Below are 15,838 nucleotides of genomic sequence, written 5' to 3' on the forward strand. Positions count from 1 at the left end.
AGTACTGATCCTTTCCCGAACTAGTATTACTATGCTTTATAATACCACAGGAGCACTAATCCTTTCCAGAACCAGTATTACCAGGCTTTATAATACTACAGGAGTACTGATCCCCTCCGAACCAGTATTACCGTGCTTAATAATAATACAGGAGTACTGATCCCCTCCAGAACCAGTATTACCAGGCTATATAATACTACAGGAGTACTGATCCTTTCCAGAACCAGTATTACTATGCCTTATAATACTACAGGAGTACTGATCCTCTTCAGAACCAGTATTACTATGCCTTATAATACTACAGGAGTACTGATCCTCTCCTGAACCAGCATAACTATGCTTTATAATACTACTGGAGTACTGATCCCCTCCAGAACCAGTATTACTATGCTTTATAATACTACAGGAGTACTGATCCTCTCCTGAACCAGCATTACTATGCTTTATAATGCTACAGGAGTACTGATCCTCTCCAGAACCAGTATTACTATACCACAGGAGTACTGATCCTCTCCAGAACCAGTATTACTATGCTTTATAATACTACAGGAGTACTGATCCTCTCCTGAACCAGCATTACTATGCTTTATAATGCTACAGGAGTACTGATCCTCTCCTGAACCAGCATTACTATGCTTTATAATGCTACAGGAGTACTCATCCTCTCCTGAACCAACATTACCATGCTTTATAATACTACAGGAGTACTGAGCCTCTCCAGAACCAGAATTACTGAGCTTTATGTACTACAGGAGTACTGATCCTCTCCTGAACCAGTATTACCATGCTTTATAATACTACAGGAGTACTGATCCTTTCCTGAACTAGTATTACTATGCTTTATAATACTACAGGAGTACTGATCCTCTCCAGAACCAGTATTGCTGTGTTTTCTAATACTACAGGAGTACTGATCCTCTCCAGAACCAGTATTACTATGCCTTATAATACTACAGGAGTACTGATCCTCTCCAGAACCAGTATTACTATGCCTTATAATAGTACAGAAGTACTGATCCTCTCCAGAACCAGTATTACTATGCCTTATAATAGTACAGAAGTACTGATCCTCTCCAGAACCACTAAAACTATACCACAGGAGTACTTATCCTCTCCTGAACCAACATTACCTTGCTTTATAATACTACAGGAGTACCGATCCTCTCCTGAACCAGTATTACCATGCTTTATAATACTACAGGAGTACCGATCCTCTCCAGAACCAGCATTTGTGGGCTTTATATACTACAGAAGTACTAATCCTCTCCAGAACCTCTTTATAATGTACTGGTATATGAGATACTTTGAAGAATACTAAATCCTCCTGACATTATACCTTCGCCAGACGCTGCAAGCTGCAGTATGAAAGCCCCGCTGACCATCTCTTTGGACTTTTGCCTTTGACTAGTTTTGCTGACAAGTGATCTGTCCCAGGATGAGGATGGACAATCTGCTGCAGGGGGGATCAGTACTGCTGTTCTCAGCGGAGTATTTCACTTCCCATAAGGGACTGAACAGACAGGGTTTGAAGGTTTCGAGGGATGAGTGCGGCCTCGTTGGTCACTATGCTCATCGGTACTCTGATTTGGTATATAGCGCTGTATATTTCTATATAGCACATTGAGGGCATGTGCTAAAGCTTGGATCTATTAATTATGAAATGATCGTGAGGAGCTGCTGCAGTCACAACCAGAGCTGCAATCACAATGCTGCTGGCTCCCTGCTGTTCACTGGGGTGCGGAGCCTCAGATCATGGCGGATCCCTGGCAGTTTAGGAACTGCATATTCATGTCTTTATCACCATCCACATCATTATCTCCATCCGCCTGGCAGACTGAGGATTTTGCCCTCTACTGTCTCCACCATTAACTTATAGTGACTGTTGACATGCTGCCAGCTCTCTGATGGCACCTCTTAGGATTGTTGGGGGTCGCTTTGGTCAGCACCACCCCAAATCATTTCCACAGTTGTCACTGATCTGCTGTAAGAGGCCCCTGGTCTCTGCATGTACTGAAGGCATCCCTGTATAATGGTAGTGGTTCCTTTCGCTGCACAACCCAGGGTCATAGCTCACGCGCTTTATTGAGCAGTTATCCTACTGTTGTCAGAGTGTTTGTATCCACAGAGGACACTCATCTACTTAACCTACTAATGGCGCCGAAATCCCGATAAAATGACTCCATAATGGATTCTGCTCTTCTCCGCTGCGCTGAATACCTGGAAATCCCTTCCACCCTGTAACCTTGTATGTAACATCTCTAAAGCCTCAGCGCTGACCTCCGGGTAACAGGATGGACGTCTCCTCTGTGATCGAGCGAAGGAGAGAAACCTTACGTGTTCCCAGATGTCCGTCCGCGGCAGCTGCTGAGTCACTGACGCCTGTCCCATCCAATCAGCGCATCTCCCCTCAATGTCAAGAAAATGCAAAGCGAGGAAGACCGAATGTCACTGTACCCAAGGACACATCTTACCTGTATGCCCGGCCCGGCCAGCGCCACAGTGTAATAACCGGAGATTATATAGACAGAGGAAGGAGAGCGTAATAACCGGAGATTATATGGACAGAGGAAGGAGAGCGCAGAGCTGTTAGTTATACTTTATTTATCTTCAAAGCGTACAATAGTCAGAACAGAATTATTATTCTAGTAGTTATATTCTTGTACATAGGGGGCAGTATTATAGTAGTTATATTCTTGTACATAGGGGGCAGTATTATAGTAGTTATATTCTTGTACATAGGGGGCAGTATTATAGTAGTTATATTCTTGTACATAGGGGGCAGTATTATAGTAGTTATATTCTTGTACATAGGAGCAGTATTATAGTAGTTATATTCTTGTACATAGGGGGCAGTATTATAGTAGTTATATTCTTGTACATAGGGAGCAGTATTATAGTAGTTATATTCTTGTACATAGGGGGCAGTATTATAGTAGTTATATTCTTGTACATAGGGGGCAGTATTATAGTAGTTATATTCTTGTACATAGGGAGCAGTATTATAGTAGTTATATTCTTGTACATAGGGAGCAGTATTATAGTAGTTATATTCTTGTACATAGGGGGCAGTATTATAGTAGTTATATTCTTGTACATAGGGAGCAGTATTATAGTAGTTATATTCTTGTACATAGGGGGCAGTATTATAGTAGTTATATTCTTGTACATAGGAGCAGTATTATAGTAGTTATATTCTTGTACATAGGGAGCAGTATTATAGTAGTTATATTCTTGTACATAGGGGGCAGTATTATAGTAGTTATATTCTTGTACATAGGAGCAGTATTATAGTAGTTATATTCTTGTACATAGGGGGCAGTATTATAGTAATTAGATTCTTGTACATAGGGGGCAGTATTATAGTAGTTAGATTCTTGTACATAGGGGGCAGTATTATAGTAGTCAGATTCTTGTACATAGGGGGCAGTATTATAGTAGTCAGATTCTTGTACATAGGGGGCAGTATTATAGTAGTCAGATTCTTGTACATAGGGGGCAGTATTATAGTAGTCAGATTCTTGTACATAGGGGGCAGTATTATAGTAGTCAGATTCTTGTACATAGGGGGCAGTATTATAGTAGTCAGATTCTTGTACATAGGGGGCAGTATTATAGTAGTCAGATTCTTGTACATAGGGGGCAGTATTATAGTAGTCAGATTCTTGTACATAGGGGGCAGTATTATAGTAGTTATATTCTTGTACATAGGGGCAGTATTGTAGTAGTGATATTCTTGTACATAGGGGCAGTATTATAGTAGTTATATTCTTGTACATAGGAGGCAGTATTATAGTAGTTATATTCTTGTACATAGGGGGCAGTATTATAGTAGTTATATTCTTGTACATAGGGGGCAGTATTATAGTAGTTATATTCTTGTACATAGCAGGCAGTATTATAGTAGTTATATTCTTGTACATAGGGGGCAGTATTATATAAGTTATATTCTTGTACATGGGGGACAGTATTATAGTACTTATATTCTTGTACATAGGGGCAGTATTATAGTAGTTATATTCTTGTACATAGGAGGCAGTATTATAGTACTTATATTCTTGTACATAGGAGGCAGTATTATAGTACTTATATTCTTGTACATAGGGGGCAGTATTATAGTACTTATATTCTTGTACATAGGAGGCAGTATTATAGTAGTTATATTCTTGTACATAGGAAGCAGTATTATAGAAGTTATATTCCTGTACATAGGGGGCAGTATTATAGTAGTTATATTCTTGTACATAGGGGGCAGTATTATAGTAGTTATATTCTTGTACATAGGTGGCAGTATTATAGTAGTTATATTCTTGTACATAGGAGGCAGTATTATAGTAGTTATATTCTTGTACATAGGGGGCAGTATTATAGTAGTTATATTCTCATACATAGGGGGCAGTATTATAGTAGTTATATTCTTGTACACAGGGGGCAGTATTATAGTAGTTATATTCTTGTACATTGGGGCAGTATTTGGGTAGTTATATTCATGTATATAGGAGGCAGTATTATAGTAGTTATATTCTTGTACATAGGGGCAGTATTATAGTAGTTATATTCTAGTACATAGGGGGCAGTATTATAGTAGTTATATTCTTGTACATAGGTGGCAGTATTATAGTAGTTATATTCTTGTACATCGGAGGCAGTATTATAGTAGTTATATTCTTGTACATTGGGGCAGTATTTGGGTAGTTATATTCATGTATATAGGAGGCAGTATTATAGTAGTTATATTCTTGTACATAAAGGGTAGTACTGTAAGCATAACTGGAGCAATCATTGACAGCCAGCTGCTGCCAAGGCAAATGGGTTCCTGGGGGGCATCAGAAGAGGTCTAGGGGCAGATGACAAGAACATTGTTCTATCTCTTTACAAGTCACTGGTCAGACCACACATGGAACATTTGTGGACCGTTTTGGGCACTGGTACCCAAAGAGGACATAGTAAGTTTGTGCTTCGCGATTTTTATGTGATTCGTTTTTAACATTAGTAAGTCTTATCTATGTTTGCGTTAAAAAAATGCAGCGATATCGCAAGTGTGAAGGCACCCTCAGATCTTGAGCAGGTCCAATGGCGGCAACTAAAGCACTAATTGGAATGGGTGGACTACAATACCCAGAGAGGCTATCAAAATTTTGATTATTTAGTTTAGAAAAGTTATCGGGGTCAATACAGAGATCTCTCCCATCATCTATTTCTAGCCATAACTAGACTATAACAAGGAGGCAATCTAGTAACTGTGTATAAATATATCAGAGGACAGTTATGAGATCTCTCACCCAGGACTGTAACAAGGGGGCGCTCTAATAACTATGTATAGGTATATCCGGTGTCTGTACAGAGATCTCTCCCACCATCTATTATACCCAGGATAGTAACAAGGGGGAGCTTTAATAACCATTTATAGATATATCAGGGATCAGTACAGAGAACTCTCCCATCATCTATTATACCCAGGACTGTAACCAGGGGGCGCTCTAATAACTATGTATAGATATATCAGAGATCTGTACAGAGATTTTTTTTCATCATCTATTATACCCAGGACTGTAGCTAGGGGGCACTCTAATAACTATGTATAGATATACCAGGGGTCAGTACAGAGATCTCTCCCATCATTTGTTTATACCCAGGACTGTAACAAGGGGGCACTCTAATAACTATGTATAGATATATCTCGGGAAAGTACATAGATTTCTCCCATCAACTATTATACTCAGGACTGTAACAAGGGGGCGCTCTAATAACTATGTATAGATATATCAGGGGTCAGTACAGATATCTCCCATCATCTATTATACCCAGGACTGTAACAAGGGGGCACTCTAATAACTATGTCTAGAGATATCTCGGGACAGTACATAGATTTCTCCCATCAACTATTATACTCAGGACTGTAACAAGGGGGCGCTCTAATAACTATGTATAGATATATCCGGTGTCTGTACAGACATCTCTCCCACCATCTATTATACCCAGGATAGTAACAAGGGGGTGCTCTAATAAGTATGTATAGATATATCAGGGGTCAGTGCAGAGATCTCTCCCATCATCTATTATACCCAGGACTGTAATTAGGGGGCGCTCTAATAACTATGTATAGATATACCAGGGGTCAGTACAGAGATCTCTCCCATCATCTACTATACCCAGGACTGTAACAAGGGGGCGCTTTAATAACTATGTATAGATATATCAGGGGTCAGTGCAGAGATCTCTCCCATCATCTATTATACCCAGGACTGTAATTAGGGGGCGCTCTAATAACTATGTATAGATATATCAGGGGTCAGTATGGAGATCTCTCCCATCATCTACTATACCCAGGACTGTAACAAGGGGGCGCTTTAATAACTATGTATAGATATATCAGGGGTCAGTGCAGAGATCTCTCCCATCATCTATTATACCCAGGACTGTAATTAGGGGGCGCTCTAATAACTATGTATAGATATACCAGGGGTCAGTACAGAGATCTCTCCCATCATTTGTTTTTACCCAGGACTGTAACAAAGGGGCGCTCTAATAACTATGTATAGATATATCAGGGGTCAGTACAGAGATCTCTCCCATCACCTAGTTATACCCAGGACTGTAACAAGGGGGCGTTCTAATAACTGTGTATAGATATATCAGGGGTCAGTATGGAGATCTCTCCCATCATCTACTATACCCAGGACTGTAACAAGGGGGCGCTCTAATAACTATGTATAGATATATCATGAGTCAGGACGGAGATCTCCCATCATCTATTATACCCAGGACTGTAACAAGGGGCGCTCTAATAACTATGTATAGCTATATCAGGGGTCAGTACAGAGATCTCTCCCATCATCTAGTTATACCCAGGACTGTAACAAGGGGGCGCTCTAATAACTATGTATGATATATCAGGGGACAATACAGAGATTTCTCCCATCATTTGTTTATACCTAGGACTGTAACAAGAGGGCGCTCTAATAACTATTTATAATATATCAGGGGTCAGTACATAGATCTCTCCCATCATCTATTATACCCAGGACTGTAACAAGGGGGCGCTCTAAAACTATGTATAGTTATATCAGGGGTCAGTACAGAGATCTCTCCTATAATTTGTTTATACCCAGGACTGTAACAAGGGGGCGCTCTAATAACTATGTATAGATATATCGGGGGTCCGTACAGAGATCTCTCCCATCATCTGGTTATACCCAGGACTGTAACAAGGGGGCGCTCTAATAACTTTGTATAGATATATCAGGGGGTATTACAGAGATCTCTCCCATCATCTATTATACCCAGGACTGTAACAAAGGGGGCGCTCCAATAACTATATATAGATATATCAGGGGTCAGTACAGAGATCTCTGCCATCACCTATTATACCCAGGGCTGTAACAAGGGGGCGCTCTAATAACTATGTATAAACATACCAGGGGTCAGTACAGAGATCTCTCCCATCATTTGTTTATACCCAGGACTTTAACAAGGGGGCACTCTAATAACTATGTATAGATATATCAGAGGTCTGTACAGAGATCTCTCCCATCATCTATTATACCCAGGACTGTACCCAGGGGGCACTCTAATAACTATGTATAGATATACCCTTGGTCAGTACAAGATCTCTTCCATCATTTGTTTATACCCAGGACTGTAACAAGGGGGCGCTCTAATAACTATGTATGGATATATCATGAGTCAGTACAGAGATCTCCCATCATCTATTATATTCAGGACTGTAACAAGGGGGCGCTTTAATAAACTTGTATAGGTATATTTTAGGAGGCCGTACAGAGATCTCTCCCATCATCTATTATATCCAGGACTGTAACTAGGGGGCACTCTAATAGCTATGTATAGATATATCAGGGGTCAGTACAGAGATCTCTCCCATCATCTAGTTATACCCAGGACTGTAACAAGGGGGCGCTCTAATAACTATGTATGATATATCAGGGGACAATACAGAGATTTCTCCCATCATTTGTTTATACCTAGGAGTGTAACAAGGGGGCGCTCTAATAACTATTTATAATATATCAGGGGTCAGTACATAGATCTCTCCCATCATCTATTATACCCAGGACTGTAACAAGGGGGCGCTCTAATAACTATGTATAGATATATCGGGGGTCCGTACAGAGATCTCTCCCATCATCTGGTTATACCCAGGAATGTAACAAGGGGGCGCTCTAATAACTTTGTATAGATATATCAGGGGACATTACAGAGATCTCTCCCATCATCTACTATACCCAGGACTGTAAGAAGGGGGCGCTCTAATAACTATATATAGATATATCAGGGGTCAGTACAGAGATCTCTCCCATCAGCTAGTTATACCCAGGACTGTAACAAAGGGGGCGCTCCAATAACTATATATAGATATATCAGGGGTCAGTACAGAGATCTCTCCCATCATCTATTATACCCAGGACTGTAACAAGGGGGCGCTCTAATAACTATGTATAGATATATCAGGGGTCAGTACAGAGATCTCTCCCATCATCTATTATACCCAGGACTGTAACAAGGGGGCGCTCTAATAACTATGTATAGATATATCAGGGGTCAGTACAGAGATCTCACCCATCATCTATTATACCCAGGACTGTAACAAGGGGGAGCTCTAATAACTATGTATAAGATATCAGGGGTCAGTACAGAGATCTCTCCCATCATCTATTATACCCAGGACTGTAACAAGGGGGCGCTCCAATAACTATATATAGATATATCACGGGTCAGTACAGAGATCTCTCCCATCATCTATTATACCCAGGACTGTAACAAGGGGGCGCTCTAATAACTATGTACAGATATATCAGGGGTCAGTACAGAGATCTCTCCCATCATCTATTATACCCAGGACTGTAACAAGGGGGCGCTCTAATAACTATGTATAGATATATCAAAGGTATGAGGTTCTGTATGCTCTTCTTGAGCGATACAATATTACATGCTAAGTCACTGGTTACTTCAGGGGGTTCGGTGATTGGGGGATTATTCCGGTTGGCAGATTGGAGTCAGGAAGGAATTTTTTTTTTCTTAAATGGGGAAATTTTTTTCCCTTCCTCTGGATTAACATGGGGGGTGGAAACTGGGTGGACATGGGCCTAGTTTTCGACCTTACGTACCATGTGTGTATTATAGTAGGTATATTGCACACTGGGGGAAGACTTATAATCGTATTCTCTGCTGTAGTTAATGTCTGTTGCTGTGATTGTCTGAAATGATATAATTAGTGTTGTGAACCAGCACGGCGTTCTGAATGGTCGTCCTTAGTTTAGTTTCTGTGGTTTAAGCAGTGCAGTACCTGTTAGCGGCCTGTTGGTGGCGGTGACATTCGTATTAGTGGTATTTGTAATGATCAGATTAATATCTGCTTGAGAAATCATTTAGAGTTTTGTGGATTTTTTGCCCCATATTACCCTTCAAATACAGATCCCAGTAGGGGGCGATAAAGGATCTCCGATTGGATCCCAATGTGACCCTTTCATGGCTGGATTGCTGTGTTGGCTGGACATACCCATAATGCTGCTAACCAAGAATCTAAGAAAAAGGTTTTATAAAGCAAGTCTATTTTTTTAATTGGGTTCAGCCGAATACTTCTCTGCTATCCTGACATGGCTGAAATCCCAAAATCTGTCCCTGTCCTGATAGGCGGCGGTGCCGGGGCCTCCTGCTCCACAGGCCATGTGCTCGCGTGGTGCTATAGAGCCCTCGCCCCCAGTGTATGCAACATCCGTAACGTCCCCCGTTAGGACCAGCGGTCCGCGCCCCGTTGTGCGGCTTTTGCAGTTTTCTAACAATAAAGCTTATTGTATAATAGACTTTTAGTTCCCCAACTGTTTAAGATCTCCTCTTGCTGTCAGTGAATAAAAATATCCTGGTTTACCTGCAGAAAGTTAAAACCTGTTCTGTTCTTAGGCCTCTCTCACACTCGCCGTTCATTACCGCGGCGTCCGAGCGCTGCACTAACCGCAGTACAAAGCTCCCAGTGATTTTAGTAGGGCTTCTCAGACCTGCGCTGAAACGCCGCGTTTGTAACGTTGTGACTTTCTAGCACTGTCTGTTCCATTTTTCAGCATTTTCGCATTTTCTAACACAACCCATCACCGATCCACATGACGGGGTGCGTTAAAAAGCGCCGGGAAAAGCTGTGATATGTGTTCAGAAAATGTCACTTAAAACCGCGGTACAATGCTGCGGCTCAGATTAGCCTTGTCATCACGTACCGGTTGCGTGCCCGCGATGGATACGATAGAAGTGTTTCTATTCACTAACAGCAAGCAGTGATCTGACATGCTGTATGTTGAGAAATCACTCAACATTTTGAAATCGGTAATAAAATTTGTATCGTATTTAAGGAAGATTGTAGAAGTCTGTGAGCACGAGCGCCCCCTAGTGGGGGCCGCAGGCAGCCAGCATTGTGTCCTATAAGGGGTTTGAACCTCTGTATCAGGAAAGCATGAAGCCCCCGTCCCTCCAGATGTCTCCGCATTCATCTGCTTTGTCTGCTGCCCTTCTCATGTCTAACACAAGCTGGCGCGTTCCAGGACCCGCGCCGGGCTCAGCTGCGCCATAATGGTCTTATTGCCCTCCGGGATACGCGGGCTGCTGGCAGTGAAGTCACACTATATGAACTGGGAATCTAGGACAAAGCTAATGGGTGAGGGGGGGGGGCGCGAATCGGCTCTGGTGGGGGATGTATGGATTACAAGCCCGGCTGCTCGGACCACATACTTGTCTCAAGTCTTCTGTGAGCGGTCAGATTATTCTCACAGTGATGATGGAGAGGAGGTAAGCATCTCATTCATTCCCCCCCGGAATACTGAAAACCATCAAAAAGGCAAAAAAAAATAATCAAATAAAAATCACCAAAAAAATGACATAAAAATAATCACATGTTCAGAAAAAGTCTGCGAAAATGCGAAATGCAAAAAAACCACAAGAAGGTCGCAGCGATTCCTCACCGTCGCCCGCGCCAGACTTGAGCGCAGGTTGCATCCAGATTGCTGTTGGGTTGTACGACACGAATCCGCCTCATGAAATGTCGCAGCGGTCCGCAGCTGTCATGGGTTTGCAGTGCAGCCTCCGTGGATCCACGTGTGAATTTAGCGCATTCCGCGTTAAGAAATGACTTGTTGCTGTTTTTTATTCCATTCGCGGATTTCAAATCCACGATCTGAAAAAATCTGCGGCGCGGATTCCCTTTCAAGCGATTATGACGCATTTGGATGCCGACTTTAGGGAGAATTTGTATGGATTTCCTGCAAAATCTTCTGTGAATTCTACCTTCTAAAACGGACTCGCCTTCGTGAACTTGGCGGAGCTGCGGCTTTGTATGTGCCGCTCCCGGGCATCCGCAGGAGGGTCACACCCAGGACAGTCTTAGAGTTCCGTGTGCGGATTTCGTGTCAAGAACTGACTGATCGCTTACTTTGATTTCACACGTGGATTTCATATCTGGCGGTGTGGAAATAATCGGTGCTGTGTAAACTATTGCGCAGCTTCCCATCACATTAATGCGACACTTTTAAATGCTCATTTGACTAAGAATTTATGCGGATTTCGCCTTATACAACCGAATGGCGCCGGAGAAAGTCAAGAAAAATATATCGAAAATATATAAAACCATCCAAACAAAAAAAGTAAAAATATCCCCAGAAATGTTTTCTGTAGGAGAACAAAAACCCTCCCCTCCCCCATAATATCGCCGCACAGATGGAGGTCCGGAGTGAAAGGGGAAACTTCTCCTAATCGGCAAATACAATTTCCTGCAAAAATGAAATTATAAGCTGCCCGTCGCTCCCTGCAGGGGAGGGGGGCGCCCATTGAAGATTTATGAAGCTGCGACCCCCATCACTGCGATACATCCCCCCCATCTGCCACCGACCTGGCCGAGTCCTATAGACTTTGTGACGGGGGTCCTATTGTGTGGCCGAATGAACAAAAGCCATTTGCTGCAGCTGAAGCCAGCGAGGCTCTCGCACACACTCAGCTCCGCTACTCCAGAGGGTTCTGCAGGGAGATACTGGACCGAACGTAAATGCCGGCGAAGCCCTGCGAGTCGGGCGATAGGAGTCGGAGTAACCGAGCCTTGCTGGAAATCTTCCTGAAGAGGCGGCTGTGCATGGAGAGGGCGCCTTGCGGTAAGACGGGGGCTGCATGGGGTGATGTGCAAATAGCGCCCCGTTCAGGTCTGATCTGCTGAGCCTGATCGCAGTCGTGATGCAAGAGATTGGAGCGTCTGATGATGCCTGTAAGACTGCTGTGGGCAATAAGCGGCCCCATCCAAATTCTCCACCCGCGGTTACCTTGGTGTTTATGTATCTGAATGTACAGAGATGCTGCAGAGCTGAATGAGGTCTTTAACCCCTTAATGACCACCCATACACCAGAAGCCTGGGAAAGCAAGTGCTTTGCTATCAGATCCCCAATCTTCACATGCTGGGGTCACTGTAAAGGGCTGACGGAGGAAGGGGGCTCCCTCTGCAACCCGTCAGACCCCCGATATGTGATCCCAGGGGGGTTACTATGGCCTCTGGGTCTACCAGCTGTGATGGCCTATGAGGCTGACGTGCAGCAGTGTATTACAGCAATATAACAGATAGTGATATTCAGGTCCCCTAGTGGGGCGAGACTATTAGAAAAGTGTCCCACCTAAATAAATCAGAGATCTAGTATCACAGCATTCGTAAGGACCCAGAGGAGAAAGTTAGTGCATCACTCAACCTGCACGGCGCACACCATGGGAAACTAACGCAAAATACAGGATGCAAACAGCTAATTATGCCCGTCGCCTTACAAAAAGGGAGTAGAAATCGATCAAAATGTATGGATCGACAAATGGTGTCATCAAGAAGTGCGGCCGGTCCTGTACAAACCATCTTAACGTGTGAGCAGCGAGATGTGCATTCAGACATTAGTCGGAGCACCAATTCCTGACATCCTCCTCTCACCCCTTTCAGGGATCAGTTGTTTCCGTCCGCAGGATCGCTGGTTCATTCATTCTATAATGAAGAGTTCTGCTATTTTCTAACATTTTTGTTTCACTTTTCCACCATTTTCAGTTTCTCTGCTTGCTGTCCGTAAAGTAAAACGTTCTTTTTTTGCAATTCCAAAGCTACGAACGTGCGCAGACTTAATACTTCTCGCAGCTGAGGGTTTGCTACAGCTGATCCCAGAACAGGAGATCCTCTGCCCTCTAGACTGATACATTTTGCCTGCACTGATACATTGTAGCAATCTCTCATGCGGGACGGAATGGGCCGCAGGACGCTTTAAATTCCGCACCAAAGTTCGCAGGCTGCTTACAGATTTGGAATTGAAAATGGCTTAAAAGCTGCAATTCAACACCAAAATCTGCAGTTGGGCAGCGGGTCTGGATGCCACAGTACTTCAGACTTTACCCCCTGTTAGGAGGATTTCTACGACTGAGCGAATGCTGATCAGCGGTGCGTTTTGTCCGAATACGCCGCTCCCGATCGTGTGACTGGGTGATGTTAATGCAGCTCAGAACGAGGAAAATGGTGCATTTCCGAGAAAAATTTTTGCGCGCGGAATTTCTTTGCGTTTAGGTCTGTAGTGTGAAGGAGCCCTCAGAGAGGTTTTCTTTGAACCCATCTTATAGACCGTACAGTACGTGTGGCATTTCCGGTGACGTAATAATGCTGCCAGTAGTAGGTGGTGATGTCCCGCCGTTGAGCGTCCCCCGTAGTCCTGCAGCAGTCGGGGTCTACCTGGTGGCGGCCGCGCTGTATTTACATTAGTGCTGCGCCCGTCACTGGCGGCGGTTCTGGTTTCCGCATTACTCGGCTCCTGACACGACGCTCTCCGCGCTATTGATGCTCATGAATTATTCTGTCTCCATCCGCCTGAGATTTCCTCTCCTCCCGCGCTGTCATTGCAGATGTGTGCAGCGCACTGTAAACCCGCTTGCGCTGAAGGCTCATTAGTAGGGCCGAGCGTCAGAACGTCTGTAATCCGCTTGTTTACCGCTCCATTCCAAGACCCTGATCATAGGATTGTGTGTTTCATTAGTTATACTGTGATGGAGGTGAAGCGCCGGCGGGAGAAACGTCTCCGAATATCGGAACGGCGTAACCAGGAATTCCCACTTACAGTAAAATTTGGATCCCCTCCTGCTGGGGTGCCGGATCATCGGATACTCCGAACAGTCAGACACCTGCCCCCCTGGTGGGCTCCTATTGAGTTAGTTGGGTATTTCGGCAGCGGTGGGTGGCGGCAGAACAAAGTTTGGGACCCTGAGTTGCCCTACTGGTGGCCCCCCCCCCCAGTCTGAGGATCATTGCGTGTAGAGGGGCCCTCAGTCCTCTGGGGGATCTGGTTGTACAGAAGGAGCGATCTCAGTAAATAATGGCTGTTAAGGACCTGCAGAGTTTATACAGTGAGCTTTAGGGTAGTTTCACACGGGCGATTGCAATATCACCATGAGAAAATCGACAAAACAGCGCCGCCGCTCAAGAATCGCAGGAATGATTTGTTTTTACGTGATTTTTGAGCCTCAGTGGTGTTTTGCCTCGTAAAAACATCGCAGACGCTTGCGATTTTGCCGCGATTTTTTTTAGCGCGAAAGTCAATAGGACTTTCTAATGTTAAAACTGCATTGTACGAAAATTGTAAGTTTGTGCGTTGTGATAAAAAGGAGCCTCCAGAGGGAAACATGGGAGATAACAGAAAACAAAACGCAGAAAGATGGGGCAGGACGCAATCTTTTTTATCGCAGCATTGCTTGAGTGAAGGAAATATTGAAAATCATTGGTTTCAAAATTCTGCGTTTTTACGCTCACATTTTATCAATTTTATCACCAGTGTGAACCGGCCTCAGGGGCACAAAACGAGGCAACGAGGAAAGCACGAGGGCAATGACATTCCATTAACCTGACATTTGCTCGTCCACAAGACCTCATGCAGACGTTTGCCTGTATTTTGGATCCCTTCCTCACTATTTTTACTATTCCGTGACTGTCCGATAATCCAGAATATCTGGTAATCCAGCGCCTGTCCGCTCCCATTGATGCCAGACTGAAGCATTATATGTATGAAGGTCACCTATAAATGGTCCCCCGGCTCGTGGCGTCCTGATGAGGCGGCTTCTCTTGGTGTCGTCTCCTCACCTTATTATAGAGCACCTTTGATTCTATATTCATCTTCGAGTCGTCGCTGCTTCTCTGATTGCAATCTACAAGTATTCAGAAACAGTAGTGATAACATACTAAATTATTAATGCTGCCACCCCGCATCACCGCCGTCACACTCTGGGCTTTAGTCCGAGCTTAGCCAGTTCTATATAACCACATATAGAGGAATTGCTTATGGATCTTCATCCATATTAAAGGGTTAATCAGCCAATACCAGTGTACTTGTTGTAATCGGGACTATGGAAGCAGGTATTATACTCCAGAGCTGCACTCGCTATTCTGCTGGTGGAGTCACTGCGTACATACATTACATATCCTGTACTGCTCCTGAGTTACATCCTGTATTATCCTCCAGAGCTGCACTCACTATTCTGCTGGTGGAGTCGCTGTGTAAATACATTACTTATCCTATACCGATCCTGAGTTACATCCTGTATTATACTCCAGAGCTGCACTCACTATTCTGCTGGTGGAGTCACTGTGTACATACATTACTTATCCTGCACTGACCCTGAGTTACATCCTGTATTATCCTCCAGAGCTGCACTCACTATTCTGCTGGTGGAGTCACTGTGTACATACATTACTTATCCTGCAGTGCTCCTGAGTTACATCCTGTATTATCCTCCAGAGCTGCACTCCTTATTCTGCTGGTGGGGTCGGTGTTTACATCCCTTATCCTGTAT

At 43.7% G+C, this 15,838-nt stretch overlaps 1 protein-coding gene across 10 annotated transcripts in view; it reads left to right on the forward strand.

Annotated features, from left to right (window-relative positions):
- PTK2 (protein tyrosine kinase 2) overlaps positions 1 to 15,838 on the forward strand; it is a 223,555-nt gene that overhangs the window by 40,596 nt on the left and 167,121 nt on the right. The gene's annotated exons all lie outside the window — the stretch shown is intronic.

Source organism: Eleutherodactylus coqui, chromosome 9 (assembly GCF_035609145.1).
Source record: "Eleutherodactylus coqui strain aEleCoq1 chromosome 9, aEleCoq1.hap1, whole genome shotgun sequence".
Lineage (NCBI taxonomy): Eukaryota > Metazoa > Chordata > Amphibia > Anura > Eleutherodactylidae > Eleutherodactylus > Eleutherodactylus coqui.